Below are 18,143 nucleotides of genomic sequence, written 5' to 3'. Positions count from 1 at the left end.
TTCAACTGGAGCCAGCTGGTAGAGCCAACGCCGAAGTGTAACACTAACAATATTCAGGCCACTACACGATATTGTACGCGGAATGATGACGGTGGTAAGCGGTATACGTAATGATGCAAAATTTAGTCGCACAAGCTTCTAACCGCTTAGTTATCACACCCGCATACAGCTCAATGACAACGCATCAATAAAGTGGCACCTTGTGGGCTGCAACGTGCGCAAAATGTGGCGCTCGCCCTCTTGTTTTTGTGAGCACTAGCACGCACGCATGCAGCGAACAACCACAAACGGAGTGATCAGCGTACACGACGCGTGCGTGTATTGTTCACGGAAAGACTGCCGCGTACGTGCTGTATGCTGCAGCAATACATTTGGCGACTGCACAACATAGCAGCACGATACAGGTGCAGTCGTAAACAGCACATTCTCGCCATCGGCCATACCATGCTGAATACGCCGGTTCTCGTCCGATCCCCGAAGCTAAGCAGCATTGGGCTCGGTCAGTACTTGGGAGGGAGGCTACCTGGGAACACCGAGTGCTGATGGCACCGTTCTTTTTGCTATTTTATTGCGTGCTTCTGTGACGTCTTGTTTTATTTTTTATTCATTTGCACAACGTGTGGGTGGTTGCATTTACTGTAACTTACGTTCAACTGGAGCCTGCTGGTAGAGCCAACGCCGAAGTGTAACACCAACAATATTCAGGCCACTACACCATATTGTACGCGGAATGATGACGGTGGTAAGCGGTATACGTAATGATGCAAAATTTAGCCGCACAAGCTTCTAACCGCTTACTTATCACACCCGCATACAGCTCAATGACAACGCATCAATAAAGTGGCACCTTGTGGGCTGCAACGCGCGCAAAATGTGGCGCTCGCCCTCTTGTTTTTGTGAGCACTAGCACGCACGCATGCAGCGAACAACCACAAACGGAGTGATCAACGTACGCGACGCGTGCGTGTATTGTTCACGGAAAGACTGCCGCGTACGTGCTGTATGCTGTAGCAATACATTCGTCGACTGTACAACATTGCAGCACGATACAGGTGCAGTCGTAAACAGCACATTCTCGTCATCGGCCATACCATGCTGAATACGCCGGTTCTCGTCCGATCCCCGAAGCTAAGCAGCATTGGGCTCGGTCAGTACTTGGGAGGGAGACCACCTGGGAACACCGAGTGCTGATGGCACCGTTCGTTTTGCTTTTTTATTGCGTGCTTCTGTGACGTCTTGTTTTTTTTCATTTGCACAACGTGTGGGTGGTTGCATTTACTGTAACTTACGTTCAACTGGAGCCTGCTTTTAGAGCCAATGCCGAAGTGTAACACCAACAATATTCAGGCCGCTACACGATATTGTACGCGGAATGATGACGGTGGTAAGCGGTATACGTAATGATGGAAAATTTAGTCGCACAAGCTTCTAACCGCTTACTTATCACACCCGCATACAGCTCAATGACAACGCATCAATAAAGTGGCACATTGTGGGCTGCAACGCGCGCAAAATGGGGCGCTCGCCCTCTTGTTTTTGTGAGCACTAGCACGCACGCATGCAGCGAACAACCACAAACGGAGTGATCAACGTACACGACGCGTGCGTGTATTGTTCACGGAAAGACTGCCGCGTACGTGCTGTATGCTGTAGCAATACATTCGGCGACTGCACAACATAGCAGTACAATACAGGTGCAGTCGTAAACAGCACATTCTCGGCATCGGCAATACCATGCTGAATATGCCGGTTCTCGTCCGATCCCCGAAGCTAAGCAGCATTGGGCTCGGTCAGTACTTGGGAGGGAGACCACCTGGGAACACTGAGTGCTGATGGCACCGTTCTTTTTGCTTTTTTTATTGCGTGCTTCTGTGACGTCCTGTTTTTTTTTCCATTTGCACAACCTGTGGGTGGTTGCATTTACTGTAACTTACGTTCAACTTGAGCCTGCTGGTAGAGCCAACGCCGAAGTGTAACACCAACAATATTCAGGCCACCACACGATATTGTACGCGGAATGATGACGGTGGTAAGCGGTATGCGTAATGATGCAAAATTTACTCGCACAAGCTTCTAACCGCTTACTTATCACACCCGCATACAGCTCAATGACAACGCATCAATAAAGTGGCACCTTGTGAGCTGCAACGCGCGCAAAATGTGGCGCTCGCCCTCTTGTTTTTGTGAGCACTAGCACGCACGCATGCAGCGAACAACCACAAACGGAGTGATCAACGTACACGACGCGTGCGTGTATTGTTCACGGAAAGACTGCCGCGTACGTGCTGTATGCTGTAGCAATACATTCGGCGACTGCACAACTTAGCAGTACGATACAGGTGCAGTCGTAAACAGCACATTCTCGCCATCGGCCATACCATGCTGAATACGCCGGTTCTCGTCCGATCCCCGAAGCTAAGCTGCATTGGGCTCGGTCAGTACTTGGGAGGGAGACCACCTGGGAACACCGAGTGCTGATGGCACCGTTCTTTTTGCTTTTTTTATTGCGTGCTTCTGTGACGTCCTGTTTTTTTTTCCATTTGCACAACCTGTGGGTGGTTGCATTTACTGTAACTTACGTTCAACTGGAGCCAGCTGGTAGAGCCAACGCCGAAGTGTAACACTAACAATATTCAGGCCACTACACGATATTGTACGCGGAATGATGTCGGTGGTAAGCGGTATACGTAATGATGCAAAATTTAGTCGCACAAGCTTCTAACCGCTTAGTTATCACACCCGCATACAGCTCAATGACAACGCATCAATAAAGTGGCACCTTGTGGGCTGCAACGTGCGCAAAATGTGGCGCTCGCCCTCTTGTTTTTGTGAGCACTAGCACGCACGCATGCAGCGTACAACCACAAACGGAGTGATCAACGTACACGACGCGTGCGTGTATTGTTCACGGAAAGACTGCCGCGTACGTGCTGTATGCTGTAGCAATACATTTGGCGACTGCACAACATAGCAGCACGATACAGGTGCAGTCGTAAACAGCACATTCTTGCCATCGGCCATACCATGCTGAATACGCCGGTTCTCGTCCGATCCCCGAAGCTAAGCAGCATTGGGCTCGGTCAGTACTTGGGAGGGAGGCCACCTGGGAACACCGAGTGCTGATGGCACCGTTCTTTTTGCTATTTTATTGCGTGCTTCTGTGACGTCTTGTTTTATTTTTTATTCATTTGCACAACGTGTGGGTGGTTGCATTTACTGTAACTTACGTTCAACTGGAGCCTGCTGGTAGAGCCAACGCCGAAGTGTAACACCAACAATATTCAGGCCACTACACGATATTGTACGCGGAATGATGACGGTGGTAAGCGGTATACGTAATGATGCAAAATTTAGTCGCACAAGCTTCTAACCGCTTACTTATCACACACGCATACAGCTCAATGACAACGCATCAATAAAATGGCACCTTGTGGGCTGCAACGCGCGCAAAATGTGGCGCTCGCCCTCTTGTTTTTGTGAGCACTAGCACGCACGCATGCAGCGAACAACCACAAACGGAGTGATCAACGTACACGACGCGTGCGTGTATTGTTCACGGAAAGACTGCCGCGTACGTGCTGTATTCTGTAGCAATACATTCGGCGACTGCACAACATAGCAGCACGATACAGGTGCAGTCGTAAACAGCACATTCTCGCCATCGGCCATACCATGCTGAATACGCCGGTTCTCGTCCGATCCCCGCAGCTAAGCAGCATTGGGCTCGGTCAGTACTTGGGAGGGAGACCACCTGGGAACACCGAGTGCTGATGGCACCGTTCTTTTTGCTTTTTTATAGCGTGCTTCTGTGACGTCTTGTTTTTTTTTTCATTTGCACAACGTGTGGGTGGTTGCATTTACTGTAACTTACGTTCAACTGGAGCCTGCTGGTAGAGCCAACGCCGAAGTGTAACACCAACAATATTCAGGCCACTACACCATATTGTACGCGGAATGATGACGGTGGTAAGCGGTATACGTAATGATGCAAAATTTAGCCGCACAAGCTTCTAACCGCTTACTTATCACACCCGCATACAGCTCAATGACAACGCATCAATAAAGTGGCACCTTGTGGGCTGCAACGCGCGCAAAATGTGGCGCTCGCCCTCTTGTTTTTGTGAGCACTAGCACGCACGCATGCAGCGAACAACCACAAACGGAGTGATCAACGTACACGACGCGTGCGTGTATTGTTCACGGAAAGACTGCCGCGTACGTGCTGTATGCTGTAGCAATACATTCGTCGACTGTACAACATTGCAGCACGATACAGGTGCAGTCGTAAACAGCACATTCTCGCCATCGGCCATACCATGCTGAATACGCCGGTTCACGTCCGATCTCCGAAGCTAAGCAGCATTGGGCTCGGTCAGTACTTGGGAGGGAGACCACCTGGGAACACCGAGTGCTGATATCACCGTTCTTTTTGCTTTTTTATTGCGTGCTTCTGTGACGTCTTGTTTTTTTTTTCATTTGCACAACGTGTGGGTGGTTGCATTTACTGTAACTTACGTTCAACTGGAGCCTGCTGGTAGAGCCAACGCCGAAGTGTAACACCAACAATATTCAGGCCACTACACCATATTGTACGCGGAATGATGACGGTGGTAAGCGGTATACGTAATGATGCAAAATTTAGTCGCACAAGCTTCTAACCGCTTACTTATCACACACGCATACAGCTCAATGACAACGCATCAATAAAATGGCACCTTGTGGGCTGCAACGCGCGCAAAATGTGGCGCTCGCCCTCTTGTTTTGTGAGCACTAGCACGCACGCATGCAGCGAACAACCACAAACGGAGTGATCAACGTACACGACGCGTGCGTGTATTGTTCACAGAAAGACTGCCGCGTACGTGCTGTATGCTGTAGCAATACATTCGGCGACTGCACAACATAGCAGTACGATACAGGTGCAGTCGTAAACAGCACATTCTCGCCATCGGCCATACCATGCTGAATACGCCGGTTCTCGTCCGATCCCCGCAGCTAAGCAGCATTGGGCTCGGTCAGTACTTGGGAGGGAGACCACCTGGGAACACCGAGTGCTGATGGCACCGTTCTTTTTGCTTTTTTATAGCGTCCTTCTGTGACGTCTTGTTTTTTTTTTTCATTTGCACAACGTGTGGGTGGTTGCATTTACTGTAACTTACGTTCAACTGGAGCCTGCTGGTAGAGCCAACGCCGAAGTGTAACACCAACAATATTCAGGCCACTACACCATATTGTACGCGGAATGATGACGGTGGTAAGCGGTATACGTAATGATGCAAAATTTAGCCGCACAAGCTTCTAACCGCTTACTTATCACGCCCGCATACAGCTCAATGACAACGCATCAATAAAGTGGCACCTTGTGGGCTGCAACGCGCGCAAAATGTGGCGCTCGCCCTCTTGTTTTTGTGAGCACTAGCACGCACGCATGCAGCGAACAACCACAAACGGAGTGATCAACGTACACGACGCGTGCGTGTATTGTTCACGGAAAGACTGCCGCGTACGTGCTGTATGCTGTAGCAATACATTCGTCGACTGTACAACATTGCAGCACGATACAGGTGCAGTCGTAAACAGCACATTATCGCCATCGGCCATACCATGCTGAATACGCCGGTTCACGTCCGATCTCCGAAGCTAAGCAGCATTGGGCTCGGTCAGTACTTGGGAGGGAGACCACCTGGGAACACCGAGTGCTGATATCACCGTTCTTTTTGCTTTTTTATTGCGTGCTTCTGTGACGTCTTGTTTTTTTTTTCATTTGCACAACGTGTGGGTGGTTGCATTTACTGTAACTTACGTTCAACTGGAGCCTGCTGGTAGAGCCAACGCCGAAGTGTAACACCAACAATATACAGGCCACTACACCATATTGTACGCGGAATGATGACGGTGGTAAGCGGTATACGTAATGATGCAAAATTTAGCCGCACAAGCTTCTAACCGCTTACTTATCACACCCGCATACAGCTCAATGACAACGCATCAATAAAGTGGCACCTTGTGGGCTGCAACGCGCGCAAAATGTGGCGCTCGCCCTCTTGTTTTTGTGAGCACTAGCACGCACGCATGCAGCGAACAACCACAAACGGAGTGATCAACGTACACGACGCGTGCGTGTATTGTTCACGGAAAGACTGCCGCGTACGTGCTGTATGCTGTAGCAATACATTCGTCGACTGTACAACATTGCAGCACGATACAGGTGCAGTCGTAAACAGCACATTCTCGCCATCGGCCATACCATGCTGAATACGCCGGTTCACGTCCGATCTCCGAAGCTAAGCAGCATTGGGCTCGGTCAGTACTTGGGAGGGAGACCACCTGGGAACACCGAGTGCTGATATCACCGTTCTTTTTGCTTTTTTATTGCGTGCTTCTGTGACGTCTTGTTTTTTTTTTCATTTGCACAACGTGTGGGTGGTTGCATTTACTGTAACTTACGTTCAACTGGAGCCTGCTGGTAGAGCCAACGCCGAAGTGTAACACCAACAATATTCAGGCCACTACACCATATTGTACGCGGAATGATGACGGTGGTAAGCGGTATACGTAATGATGCAAAATTTAGTCGCACAAGCTTCTAACCGCTTACTTATCACACACGCATACAGCTCAATGACAACGCATCAATAAAATGGCACCTTGTGGGCTGCAACGCGCGCAAAATGTGGCGCTCGCCCTCTTGTTTTTGTGAGCACTAGCACGCACGCATGCAGCGAACAACCACAAACGGAGTGATCAACGTACACGACGCGTGCGTGTATTGTTCACGGAAAGACTGCCGCGTACGTGCTGTATGCTGTAGCAATACATTCGGCGACTGCACAACATAGCAGCAAGATACAGGTGCAGTCGTAAACAGCACATTCTCGCCATCGGCCATACCATGCTGAATAAGCCGGTTCTCGTCCGATCCCCGAAGCTAAGCAGCATTGGGCTCGGTCAGTACTTGGGAGGGAGACCACCTGGGAACACCGAGTGCTGATGGCACCGTTCTTTTTGCTTTTTTATTGCGTGCTTCTGTGACGTCTTGTTTTTTTTCATTTGCACAACGTGTGGGTGGTTGCATTTACTGTAACTTACGTTCAACTGGAGCCTGCTGGTAGAGCCAATGCCGAAGTGTAACACCAACAATATTCAGGCCACTACACGATATTGTACGCGGAATGATGACGGTGGTAAGCGGTATACGTAATGATGGAAAATTTAGTCGCACAAGCTTCTAACCGCTTACTTATCACACCCGCATACAGCTCAATGACAACGCATCAATAAAGTGGCACATTGTGGGCTGCAACGCGCGCAAAATGGGGCGCTCGCCCTCTTGTTTTTGTGAGCACTAGCACGCACGCATGCAGCGAACAACCACAAACGGAGTGATCAACATACACGACGCGTGCGTGTATTGTTCACAGAAAGACTGCCGCGTACGTGCTGTATGCTGTAGCAATACATTCGGCGACTGCACAACATAGCAGCAAGATACAGGTGCAGTCGTAAACAGCACATTCTCGCCATCGGCCATACCATCCTGAATACGCCGGTTCTCGTCCGATCCCCGAAGCTAAGCAGCATTGGGCTCGGTCAGTACTTGGGAGGGAGACCACCTGGGAACACCGAGTGCTGATGGCACCGTTCTTTTTGCTTTTTTTATTGCGTGCTTCTGTGACGTCCTGTTTTTTTTTTCCATTTGCACAACCTGTGGGTGGTTGCATTTACTGTAACTTACGTTCAACTGGAGCCAGCTGGTAGAGCCAACGCCGAAGTGTAACACTAACAATATTCAGGCCACTACACGATATTGTACGCGGAATGATGACGGTGGTAAGCGGTATACGTAATGATGGAAAATTTAGTCGCACAAGCTTCTAACCGCTTACTTATCACACCCGCATACAGCTCAATGACAACGCATCAATAAAGTGGCACATTGTGGGCTGCAACGCGCGCAAAATGGGGCGCTCGCCCTCTTGTTTTTGTGAGCACTAGCACGCACGCATGCAGCGAACAACCACAAACGGAGTGATCAACGTACACGACGCGTGCGTGTATTGTTCACGGAAAGACTGCCGCGTACGTGCTGTATGCTGTAGCAATACATTCGGCGACTGCACAACATAGCAGTACGATACAGGTGCAGTCGTAAACAGCACATTCTCGGCATCGGCAATACCATGCTGAATATGCCGGTTCTCGTCCGATCCCCGAAGCTAAGCAGCATTGGGCTCGGTCAGTACTTGGGAGGGAGACCACCTGGGAACACTGAGTGCTGATGGCACCGTTCTTTTTGCTATTTTATTGCGTGCTTCTGTGACGTCTTGTTTTATTTTTTATTCATTTGCACAACGTGTGGGTGGTTGCATTTACTGTAACTTACGTTCAACTGGAGCCTGCTGGTAGAGCCAACGCCGAAGTGTAACACCAACAATACTCAGGCCACTACACGATATTGTACGCGGAATGATGACGGTGGTAAGCGGTATACGTAATGATGCAAAATTTAGTCGCACAAGCTTCTAACCGTACGTATCACACACGCATACAGCTCAATGACAACGCATCAATAAAATGGCACCTTGTGGGCTGCAACGCGCGCAAAATGTGGCGCTCGCCCTCTTGTTTTTGTGAGCACTAGCACGCACGCATGCAGCGAACAACCACAAACGGAGTGATCAACGTACACGACGCGTGCGTGTATTGTTCACGGAAAGACTGCCGCGTACGTGCTGTATGCTGTAGCAATACATTCGGCGACTGCACAACATAGCAGCAAGATACAGGTGCAGTCGTAAACAGCACATTCTCGCCATCGGCCATACCATCCTGAATACGCCGGTTCTCGTCCGATCCCCGAAGCTAAGCAGCATTGGGCTCGGTCAGTACTTGGGAGGGAGACCACCTGGGAACACCGAGTGCTGATGGCACCGTTCTTTTTGCTTTTTTATTGCGTGCTTCTGTGACGTCTTGTTTTTTTTCATTTGCACAACGTGTGGGTGGTTGCATTTACTGTAACTTACGTTCAACTGGAGCCTGCTGGTAGAGCCAATGCCGAAGTGTAACACCAACAATATTCAGGCCACTACACGATATTGTACGCGGAATGATGACGGTGGTAAGCGGTATACGTAATGATGGAAAATTTAGTCGCACAAGCTTCTAACCGCTTACTTATCACACCCGCATACAGCTCAATGACAACGCATCAATAAAGTGGCACATTGTGGGCTGCAACGCGCGCAAAATGGGGCGCTCGCCCTCTTGTTTTTGTGAGCACTAGCACGCACGCATGCAGCGAACAACCACAAACGGAGTGATCAACGTACACGACGCGTGCGTGTATTGTTCACGGAAAGACTGCCGCGTACGTGCTGTATGCTGTAGCAATACATTCGGCGACTGCACAACATAGCAGTACGATACAGGTGCAGTCGTAAACAGCACATTCTCGGCATCGGCAATACCATGCTGAATATGCCGGTTCTCGTCCGATCCCCGAAGCTAAGCAGCATTGGGCTCGGTCAGTACTTGGGAGGGAGACCACCTGGGAACACTGAGTGCTGATGGCACCGTTCTTTTTGCTTTTTTTATTGCGTGCTTCTGTGACGTCCTGTTTTTTTTTCCATTTGCACAACCTGTGGGTGGTTGCATTTACTGTAACTTACGTTCAACTGGAGCCAGCTGGTAGAGCCAACGCCGAAGTGTAACACTAACAATATTCAGGCCACTACACGATATTGTACGCGGAATGATGACGGTGGTAAGCGGTATACGTAATGATGCAAAATTTAGCCGCACAAGCTTCTAACCGCTTACTTATCACACACGCATACAGCTCAATGACAACGCATCAATAAAATGGCACCTTGTGGGCTGCAACGCGCGCAAAATGTGGCGCTCGCCCTCTTGTTTTTGTGAGCACTAGCACGCACGCATGCAGCGAACAACCACAAACGGAGTGATCAACGTACACGACGCGTGCGTGTATTGTTCACGGAAAGACTGCCGCGTACGTGCTGTATGCTGTAGCAATACATTCGGCGACTGCACAACATAGCAGCACGATACAGGTGCAGTCGTAAACAGCACATTCTCGCCATCGGCCATACCATGCTGAATACGCCGGTTCTCGTCCGATCCCCGCAGCTAAGCAGCATTGGGCTCGATCAGTACTTGGGAGGGAGACCACCTGGGAACACCGAGTGCTGATGGCACCGTTCTTTTTGCTTTTTTATAGCGTGCTTCTGTGACGTCTTGTTTTTTTTTTTTCATTTGCACAACGTGTGGGTGGTTGCATTTACTGTAACTTACGTTCAACTGGAGCCTGCTGGTAGAGCCAACGCCGAAGTGTAACACCAACAATATTCAGGCCACTACACCATATTGTACGCGGAATGATGACGGTGGTAAGCGGTATACGTAATGATGCAAAATTTAGCCGCACAAGCTTTTAACCGCTTACTTATCACACCCGCATACAGCTCAATGACAACGCATCAATAAAGTGGCACCTTGTGGGCTGCAACGCGCGCAAAATGTGGCGCTCGCCCTCTTGTTTTTGTGAGCACTAGCACGCACGCATGCAGCGAACAACCACAAACGGAGTGATCAACGTACACGACGCGTGCGTGTATTGTTCACGGAAAGACTGCCGCGTACGTGCTGTATGCTGTAGCAATACATTCGTCGACTGTACAACATTGCAGCACGATACAGGTGCAGTCGTAAACAGCACATTCTCGCCATCGGCCATACCATGCTGAATACGCCGGTTCACGTCCGATCTCCGAAGCTAAGCAGCATTGGGCTCGGTCAGTACTTGGGAGGGAGACCACCTGGGAACACCGAGTGCTGATATCACCGTTCTTTTTGCTTTTTTATTGCGTGCTTCTGTTAAGTCTTGTTTTTTTTTCATTTGCACAACGTGTGGGTGGTTGCAATTACTGTAACTTACGTTCAACTGGAGCCTGCTGGTAGAGCCAACGCCGAAGTGTAACACCAACAATATTCAGGCCACTACACCATATTGTACGCGGAATGATGACGGTGGTAAGCGGTATACGTAATGATGCAAAATTTAGTCGCACAAGCTTCTAACCGCTTACTTATCACACACGCATACAGCTCAATGAAAACGCATCAATAAAGTGGCACAATGTGGGCTGCAACGCGCGCAAAATGGGGCGCTCGCCCTCTTCTTTTTGTGAGCACTAGCACGCACGCATGCAGCGAACAACCACAAACGGAGTGATCAACGTACACGACGCGTGCGTGTATTGTTCACGGAAAGACTGCCGCGTACGTGCTGTATGCTGTAGCAATACATTCGGCGACTGCACAACATAGCAGTACGATACAGGTGCAGTCGTAAACAGCACATTCTCGGCATCGGCAATACCATGCTGAATATGCCGGTTCTCGTCCGATCCCCGAAGCTAAGCAGCATTGGGCTCGGTCAGTACTTGGGAGGGAGACCACCTGGGAACACTGAGTGCTGATGGCACCGTTCTTTTTGCTTTTTTTATTGCGTGCTTCTGTGACGTCCTGTTTTTTTTTCCATTTGCACAACCTGTGGGTGGTTGCATTTACTGTAACTTACGTTCAACTGGAGCCTGCTGGTAGAGCCAACGCCGAAGTGTAACACTAACAATATTCAGGCCACTACACGATATTGTACGCGGAATGATGACGGTGGTAAGCGGTATACGTAATGATGCAAAATTTAGTCGCACAAGCTTCTAACCGCTTAGTTATCACACCCGCATACAGCTCAATGACAACGCATCAATAAAGTGGCACCTTGTGGGCTGCAACGTGCGCAAAATGTGGCGCTCGCCCTCTTGTTTTTGTGAGCACTAGCACGCGCGCATGCAGCGAACAACCACAAACGGAGTGATCAACGTACACGACGCGTGCGTGTATTGTTCACGGAAAGACTGCCGCGTACGTGCTGTAGGCTGTAGCAATACATTTGGCGACTGCACAACATAGCAGCACGATACAGGTGCAGTCGTAAACAGCACATTCTCGCCATCGGCCATACCATGCTGAATACGCCGGTTCTCGTCCGATCCCCGAAGCTAAGCAGCATTGGGCTCGGTCAGTACTTGGGAGGGAGGCCACCTGGGAACACCGAGTGTTGATGGCACCGTTCTTTTTGCTATTTTATTGCGTGCTTCTGTGACGTCTTGTTTTATTTTTTATTAATTTGCACAACGTGTGGGTGGTTGCATTTACTGTAAATTACGTTCAACTGGAGCCTGCTGGTAGAGCCAACGCCGAAGTGTAACACCAACAATATTCAGGCCACTACACGATATGGTACGCGGAATGATGACGGTGGTAAGCGGTATACGTAATGATGCAAAATTTAGTCGCACAAGCTTCTAACCGCTTACTTATCACACACGCATACAGCTCAATGACAACGCATCAATAAAATGGCACCTTGTGGGCTGCAACGCGCGCAAAATGTGGCGCTCGCCCTCTTGTTTTTGTGAGCACTAGCACGCACGCATGCAGCGAACAACCACAAACGGAGTGATCAACGTACACGACGCGTGCGTGTATTGTTCACGGAAAGACTGCCGCGTACGTGCTGTATGCTGTAGCAATACATTCGGCGACTGCACAACATAGCAGCACGATACAGGTGCAGTCGTAAACAGCACATTCTCGCCATCGGCCATACCATGCTGAATACGCCGGTTCTCGTCCGATCCAAGCAGCTAAGCAGCATTGGGCTCGGTCAGTACTTGGGAGGGAGACCACCTGGGAACACCGAGTGCTGATGGCACCGTTCTTTTTGCTTTTTTATAGCGTGCTTCTGTGACGTCTTGTTTTTTTTTTCATTTGCACAACGTGTGGGTGGTTGCATTTACTGTAACTTACGTTCAACTGGAGCCTGCTGGTAGAGCCAACGCCGAAGTGTAACACCAACAATATTCAGGCCACTACACCATATTGTACGCGGAATGATGACGGTGGTAAGCGGTATACGTAATGATGCAAAATTTAGCCGCACAAGCTTCTAACCGCTTACTTATCACACCCGCATACAGCTCAATGACAACGCATCAATAAAGTGGCACCTTGTGGGCTGCAACGCGCGCAAAATGTGGCGCTCGCCCTCTTGTTTTTGTGAGCACTAGCACGCACGCATGCAGCGAACAACCACAAACGGAGTGATCAACGTACACGACGCGTGCGTGTATTGTTCACGGAAAGACTGCCGCGTACGTGCTGTATGCTGTAGCAATACATTCGTCGACTGTACAACACTGCAGCACGATACAGGTGCAGTCGTAAACAGCACATTCTCGCCATCGGCCATACCATGCTGAATACGCCGGTTCACGTCCGATCTCCGAAGCTAAGCAGCATTGGGCTCGGTCAGTACTTGGGAGGGAGACCACCTGGGAACACCGAGTGCTGATATCACCGTTCTTTTTGCTTTTTTATTGCGTGCTTCTGTGACGTCTTGTTTTTTTTTTCATTTGCACAACGTGTGGGTGGTTGCATTTACTGTAACTTACGTTCAACTGGAGCCTGCTGGAAGAGCCAACGCCGAAGTGTAACACCAACAATATTCAGGCCACTACACCATATTGTACGCGGAATGATGACGGTGGTAAGCGGTATACGTAATGATGCAAAATTTAGTCGCACAAGCTTCTAACCGCTTACTTATCACACACGCATACAGCTCAATGACAACGCATCAATAAAGTGGCACATTGTGGGCTGCAACGCGCGCAAAATGGGGCGCTCGCCCTCTTGTTTTTGTGAGCACTAGCACGCACGCATGCAGCGAACAACCACAAACGGAGTGATCAACGTACACGACGCGTGCGTGTATTGTTCACGGAAAGACTGCCGCGTACGTGCTGTATGCTGTAGCAATACATTCGGCGACTGCACAACATAGCAGTACGATACAGGTGCAGTCGTAAACAGCACATTCTCGCCATCGGCCATACCATGCTGAATACGCCGGTTCTCGTCCGATCCCCGAAGCTAAGCTGCATTGGGCTCGGTCAGTACTTGGGAGGGAGACCACCTGGGAACACCGAGTGCTGATGGCACCGTTCTTTTTGCTTTTTTTATTGCGTGCTTCTGTGACGTCCTGTTTTTTTTTCATTTGCACAACCTGTGGGTGGTTGCATTTACTGTAACTTACGTTCAACTGGAGCCAGCTGGTAGAGCCAACGCCGAAGTGTAACACTAACAATATTCAGGCCACTACACGATATTGTACGCGGAATGATGACGGTGGTAAGCGGTATACGTAATGATGCAAAATTTAGTCGCACAAGCTTCTAACCGCTTAGTTATCACACCCGCATACAGCTCAATGACAACGCATCAATAAAGTGGCACCTTGTGGGCTGCAACGTGCGCAAAATGTGGCGCTCGCCCTCTTGTTTTTGTGAGCACTAGCACGCACGCATGCAGCGAACAACCACAAACGGAGTGATCAACGTACACGACGCGTGCGTGTATTGTTCACGGAAAGACTGCCGCGTACGTGCTCTATGCTGTAGCAATACATTTGGCGACTGCACAACATAGCAGCACGATACAGGTGCAGTCGTAAACAGCACATTCTCGCCATCGGCCATACCATGCTGAATACGCCGGTTCTCGTCCGATCCCCGCAGCTAAGCAGCATTGGGCTCGGTCAGTACTTGGGAGGGAGACCACCTGGGAACACCGAGTGCTGATATCACCGTTCTTTTTGCTTTTTTATTGCGTGCTTCTGTGACGTCTTGTTTTTTTTTTTCATTTGCACAACGTGTGGGTGGTTGCATTTACTGTAACTTACGTTCAACAGGAGCCTGCTGGTAGAGCCAACGCCGAAGTGTAACACCAACAATATTCAGGCCACTACACCATATTGTACGCGGAATGATGACGGTGGTAAGCGGTATACGTAATGATGCAAAATTTAGTCGCACAAGCTTCTAACCGCTTACTTATCACACACGCATACAGCTCAATGACAACGCATCAATAAAGTGGCACATTGTGGGCTGCAACGCGCGCAAAATGGGGCGCTCGCCCTCTTGTTTTTGTGAGCACTAGCACGCACGCATGCAGCGAACAACCACAAACGGAGTGATCAACGTACACGACGCGTGCGTGTATTGTTCACGGAAAGACTGCCGCGTACGTGCTGTATGCTGTAGCAATACATTCGGCGACTGCACAACATAGCAGTACGATACAGGTGCAGTCGTAAACAGCACATTCTCGGCATCGGCAATACCATGCTGAATATGCCGGTTCTCGTCCGATCCCCGAAGCTAAGCAGCATTGGGCTCGGTCAGTACTTGGGAGGGAGACCACCTGGGAACACTGAGTGCTGATGGCACCGTTCTTTTTGCTTTTTTTATTGCGTGCTTCTGTGACGTCCTGTTTTTTTTTTCATTTGCACAACCTGTGGGTGGTTGCATTTACTGTAACTTACGTTCAACTGGAGCCTGCTGGTAGAGCCAACGCCGAAGTGTAACACCAACAATATTCAGGCCACCACACGATATTGTACGCGGAATGATGACGGTGGTAAGCGGTATGCGTAATGATGCAAAATTTAGTCGCACAAGCTTCTAACCGCTTACTTATCACACCCGCATACAGCTCAATGACAACGCATCAATAAAGTGGCACCTTGTGAGCTGCAACGCGCGCAAAATGTGGCGCTCGCCCTCTTGTTTTTGTGAGCACTAGCACGCACGCATGCAGCGAACAACCACAAACGGAGTGATCAACGTACACGACGCGTGCGTGTATTGTTCACGGAAAGACTGCCGCGTACGTGCTGTATGCTGTAGCAATACATTCGGCGACTGCACAACATAGCAGTACGATACAGGTGCAGTCGTAAACAGCACATTCTCGCCATCGGCCATACCATGCTGAATACGCCGGTTCTCGTCCGATCCCCGAAGCTAAGCTGCATTGGGCTCGGTCAGTACTTGGGAGGGAGACCACCTGGGAACACCGAGTGCTGATGGCACCGTTCTTTTTGCTTTTTTTATTGCGTGCTTCTGTGACGTCCTGTTTTTTTTTCATTTGCACAACCTGTGGGTGGTTGCATTTACTGTAACTTACGTTCAACTGGAGCCAGCTGGTAGAGCCAACGCCGAAGTGTAACACTAACAATATTCAGGCCACTACACGATATTGTACGCGGAATGATGACGGTGGTAAGCGGTATACGTAATGATGCAAAATTTAGTCGCACAAGCTTCTAACCGCTTAGTTATCACACCCGCATACAGCTCAGTGACAACGCATCAATAAAGTGGCACCTTGTGGGCTGCAACGTGCGCAAAATGTGGCGCTCGCCCTCTTGTTTTTGTGAGCACTAGCACGCACGCATGCAGCGAACAACCACAAACGGAGTAATCAACGTACACGACGCGTGCGTGTATTGTTCACGGAAAGACTGCCGCGTACGTGCTGTATGCTGTAGCAATACATTTGGCGACCGCACAACATAGCAGCACGATACAGGTGCAGTCGTAAACAGCACATTCTCGCCATCGGCCATACCATGCTGAATACGCCGGTTCTCGTCCGATCCCCGAAGCTAAGCAGCATTGGGCTCGGTCAGTACTTGGGAGGGAGGCCACCTGGGAACACCGAGTGCTGATGGCACCGTTCTTTTTGCTTTTTTTATTGCGTGCTTCTGTGACGTCCTGTTTTTTTTTTCATTTGCACAACCTGTGGGTGGTTGCATTTACTGTAACTTACGTTCAACTGGAGCCTGCTGGTAGAGCCAACGCCGAAGTGTAACACCAACAATATTCAGGCCACCACACGATATTGTACGCGGAATGATGACGGTGGTAAGCGGTATGCGTAATGATGCAAAATTTAGTCGCACAAGCTTCTAACCGCTTACTTATCACACCCGCATACAGCTCAATGACAACGCATCAATAAAGTGGCACCTTGTGAGCTGCAACGCGCGCAAAATGTGGCGCTCGCCCTCTTGTTTTTGTGAGCACTAGCACGCACGCATGCAGCGAACAACCACAAACGGAGTGATCAACGTACACGACGCGTGCGTGTATTGTTCACGGAAAGACTGCCGCGTACGTGCTGTATGCTGTAGCAATACATTCGGCGACTGCACAACATAGCAGCAAGATACAGGTGCAGTCGTAAACAGCACATTCTCGCCATCGGCCATACCATGCTGAATACGCCGGTTCTCGTCCGATCCCCGAAGCTAAGCTGCATTGGGCTCGGTCAGTACTTGGGAGGGAGACCACCTGGGAACACCGAGTGCTGATGGCACCGTTCTTTTTGCTTTTTTTATTGCGTGCTTCTGTGACGTCCTGTTTTTTTTTCATTTGCACAACCTGTGGGTGGTTGCATTTACTGTAACTTACGTTCAACTGGAGCCAGCTGGTAGAGCCAACGCCGAAGTGTAACACTAACAATATTCAGGCCACTACACGATATTGTACGCGGAATGATGACGGTGGTAAGCGGTATACGTAATGATGCAAAATTTAGTCGCACAAGCTTCTAACCGCTTAGTTATCACACCCGCATACAGCTCAGTGACAACGCATCAATAAAGTGGCACCTTGTGGGCTGCAACGTGCGCAAAATGTGGCGCTCGCCCTCTTGTTTTTGTGAGCACTAGCACGCACGCATGCAGCGAACAACCACAAACGGAGTAATCAACGTACACGACGCGTGCGTGTATTGTTCACGGAAAGACTGCCGCGTACGTGCTGTATGCTGTAGCAATACATTTGGCGACCGCACAACATAGCAGCACGATACAGGTGCAGTCGTAAACAGCACATTCTCGCCATCGGCCATACCATGCTGAATACGCCGGTTCTCGTCCGATCCCCGAAGCTAAGCAGCATTGGGCTCGGTCAGTACTTGGGAGGGAGGCCACCTGGGAACACCGAGTGCTGATGGCACCGTTCTTTTTGCTTTTTTTATTGCGTGCTTCTGTGACGTCCTGTTTTTTTTTCATTTGCACAACCTGTGGGTGGTTGCATTTACTGTAACTTACGTTCAACTGGAGCCAGCTGGTAGAGCCAACGCCGAAGTGTAACACTAACAATATTCAGGCCACTACACGATATTGTACGCGGAATGATGACGGT

The 18,143-nt window shown here is 49.7% G+C and overlaps 11 non-coding genes and 17 pseudogenes across 11 annotated transcripts; all 28 read left to right on the top strand.

Annotated features, from left to right (window-relative positions):
* Positions 1 to 429: 429 nt before the first annotated feature.
* Positions 430 to 548, top strand: LOC142561614 (5S ribosomal RNA; annotated as a pseudogene).
* Positions 549 to 1,077: 529 nt separating this feature from the next.
* On the top strand, positions 1,078 to 1,196 carry LOC142562896 (5S ribosomal RNA). The gene has a single exon (XR_012824207.1). It is a non-coding gene; the product is annotated as a 5S ribosomal RNA (ribosomal RNA).
* Positions 1,197 to 1,719: 523 nt separating this feature from the next.
* LOC142562248 (5S ribosomal RNA) lies at positions 1,720 to 1,838 on the top strand (annotated as a pseudogene).
* A 526-nt stretch (positions 1,839 to 2,364) lies between these two features.
* LOC142561157 (5S ribosomal RNA) lies at positions 2,365 to 2,483 on the top strand. Its single transcript, XR_012823684.1, has one exon. It is a non-coding gene; the product is annotated as a 5S ribosomal RNA (ribosomal RNA).
* Positions 2,484 to 3,009: 526 nt separating this feature from the next.
* On the top strand, positions 3,010 to 3,128 carry LOC142561069 (5S ribosomal RNA). Its single transcript, XR_012823599.1, has one exon. It is a non-coding gene; the product is annotated as a 5S ribosomal RNA (ribosomal RNA).
* Positions 3,129 to 3,657: 529 nt separating this feature from the next.
* LOC142562916 (5S ribosomal RNA) lies at positions 3,658 to 3,776 on the top strand. The gene has a single exon (XR_012824226.1). It is a non-coding gene; the product is annotated as a 5S ribosomal RNA (ribosomal RNA).
* A 525-nt stretch (positions 3,777 to 4,301) lies between these two features.
* On the top strand, positions 4,302 to 4,420 carry LOC142561689 (5S ribosomal RNA; annotated as a pseudogene).
* Positions 4,421 to 4,944: 524 nt separating this feature from the next.
* On the top strand, positions 4,945 to 5,063 carry LOC142562914 (5S ribosomal RNA). Its single transcript, XR_012824225.1, has one exon. It is a non-coding gene; the product is annotated as a 5S ribosomal RNA (ribosomal RNA).
* A 526-nt stretch (positions 5,064 to 5,589) lies between these two features.
* LOC142561688 (5S ribosomal RNA) lies at positions 5,590 to 5,708 on the top strand (annotated as a pseudogene).
* A 525-nt stretch (positions 5,709 to 6,233) lies between these two features.
* On the top strand, positions 6,234 to 6,352 carry LOC142561686 (5S ribosomal RNA; annotated as a pseudogene).
* A 525-nt stretch (positions 6,353 to 6,877) lies between these two features.
* On the top strand, positions 6,878 to 6,996 carry LOC142561404 (5S ribosomal RNA; annotated as a pseudogene).
* A 523-nt stretch (positions 6,997 to 7,519) lies between these two features.
* Positions 7,520 to 7,638, top strand: LOC142561372 (5S ribosomal RNA; annotated as a pseudogene).
* Positions 7,639 to 8,165: 527 nt separating this feature from the next.
* On the top strand, positions 8,166 to 8,284 carry LOC142562246 (5S ribosomal RNA; annotated as a pseudogene).
* Positions 8,285 to 8,811: 527 nt separating this feature from the next.
* LOC142561371 (5S ribosomal RNA) lies at positions 8,812 to 8,930 on the top strand (annotated as a pseudogene).
* Positions 8,931 to 9,453: 523 nt separating this feature from the next.
* Positions 9,454 to 9,572, top strand: LOC142562245 (5S ribosomal RNA; annotated as a pseudogene).
* Positions 9,573 to 10,098: 526 nt separating this feature from the next.
* Positions 10,099 to 10,217, top strand: LOC142561035 (5S ribosomal RNA). The gene has a single exon (XR_012823566.1). It is a non-coding gene; the product is annotated as a 5S ribosomal RNA (ribosomal RNA).
* A 527-nt stretch (positions 10,218 to 10,744) lies between these two features.
* On the top strand, positions 10,745 to 10,863 carry LOC142561685 (5S ribosomal RNA; annotated as a pseudogene).
* Positions 10,864 to 11,387: 524 nt separating this feature from the next.
* Positions 11,388 to 11,506, top strand: LOC142562244 (5S ribosomal RNA; annotated as a pseudogene).
* A 526-nt stretch (positions 11,507 to 12,032) lies between these two features.
* LOC142561483 (5S ribosomal RNA) lies at positions 12,033 to 12,151 on the top strand (annotated as a pseudogene).
* Positions 12,152 to 12,680: 529 nt separating this feature from the next.
* On the top strand, positions 12,681 to 12,799 carry LOC142562386 (5S ribosomal RNA; annotated as a pseudogene).
* Positions 12,800 to 13,324: 525 nt separating this feature from the next.
* On the top strand, positions 13,325 to 13,443 carry LOC142561684 (5S ribosomal RNA; annotated as a pseudogene).
* Positions 13,444 to 13,968: 525 nt separating this feature from the next.
* Positions 13,969 to 14,087, top strand: LOC142561156 (5S ribosomal RNA). Its single transcript, XR_012823683.1, has one exon. It is a non-coding gene; the product is annotated as a 5S ribosomal RNA (ribosomal RNA).
* Positions 14,088 to 14,612: 525 nt separating this feature from the next.
* Positions 14,613 to 14,731, top strand: LOC142561861 (5S ribosomal RNA; annotated as a pseudogene).
* Positions 14,732 to 15,257: 526 nt separating this feature from the next.
* On the top strand, positions 15,258 to 15,376 carry LOC142562243 (5S ribosomal RNA; annotated as a pseudogene).
* A 526-nt stretch (positions 15,377 to 15,902) lies between these two features.
* LOC142561155 (5S ribosomal RNA) lies at positions 15,903 to 16,021 on the top strand. Its single transcript, XR_012823682.1, has one exon. It is a non-coding gene; the product is annotated as a 5S ribosomal RNA (ribosomal RNA).
* A 525-nt stretch (positions 16,022 to 16,546) lies between these two features.
* On the top strand, positions 16,547 to 16,665 carry LOC142561068 (5S ribosomal RNA). The gene has a single exon (XR_012823598.1). It is a non-coding gene; the product is annotated as a 5S ribosomal RNA (ribosomal RNA).
* Positions 16,666 to 17,191: 526 nt separating this feature from the next.
* LOC142561153 (5S ribosomal RNA) lies at positions 17,192 to 17,310 on the top strand. The gene has a single exon (XR_012823680.1). It is a non-coding gene; the product is annotated as a 5S ribosomal RNA (ribosomal RNA).
* A 525-nt stretch (positions 17,311 to 17,835) lies between these two features.
* LOC142561067 (5S ribosomal RNA) lies at positions 17,836 to 17,954 on the top strand. The gene has a single exon (XR_012823597.1). It is a non-coding gene; the product is annotated as a 5S ribosomal RNA (ribosomal RNA).
* The last annotated feature ends 189 nt before the right edge of the window (positions 17,955 to 18,143 follow it).

The sequence above is a fragment of the Dermacentor variabilis genome, chromosome 10, assembly GCF_050947875.1.
Source record: "Dermacentor variabilis isolate Ectoservices chromosome 10, ASM5094787v1, whole genome shotgun sequence".
NCBI lineage: Eukaryota > Metazoa > Arthropoda > Arachnida > Ixodida > Ixodidae > Dermacentor > Dermacentor variabilis.
This window is presented reverse-complemented; position numbering and strand designations above follow the sequence as displayed.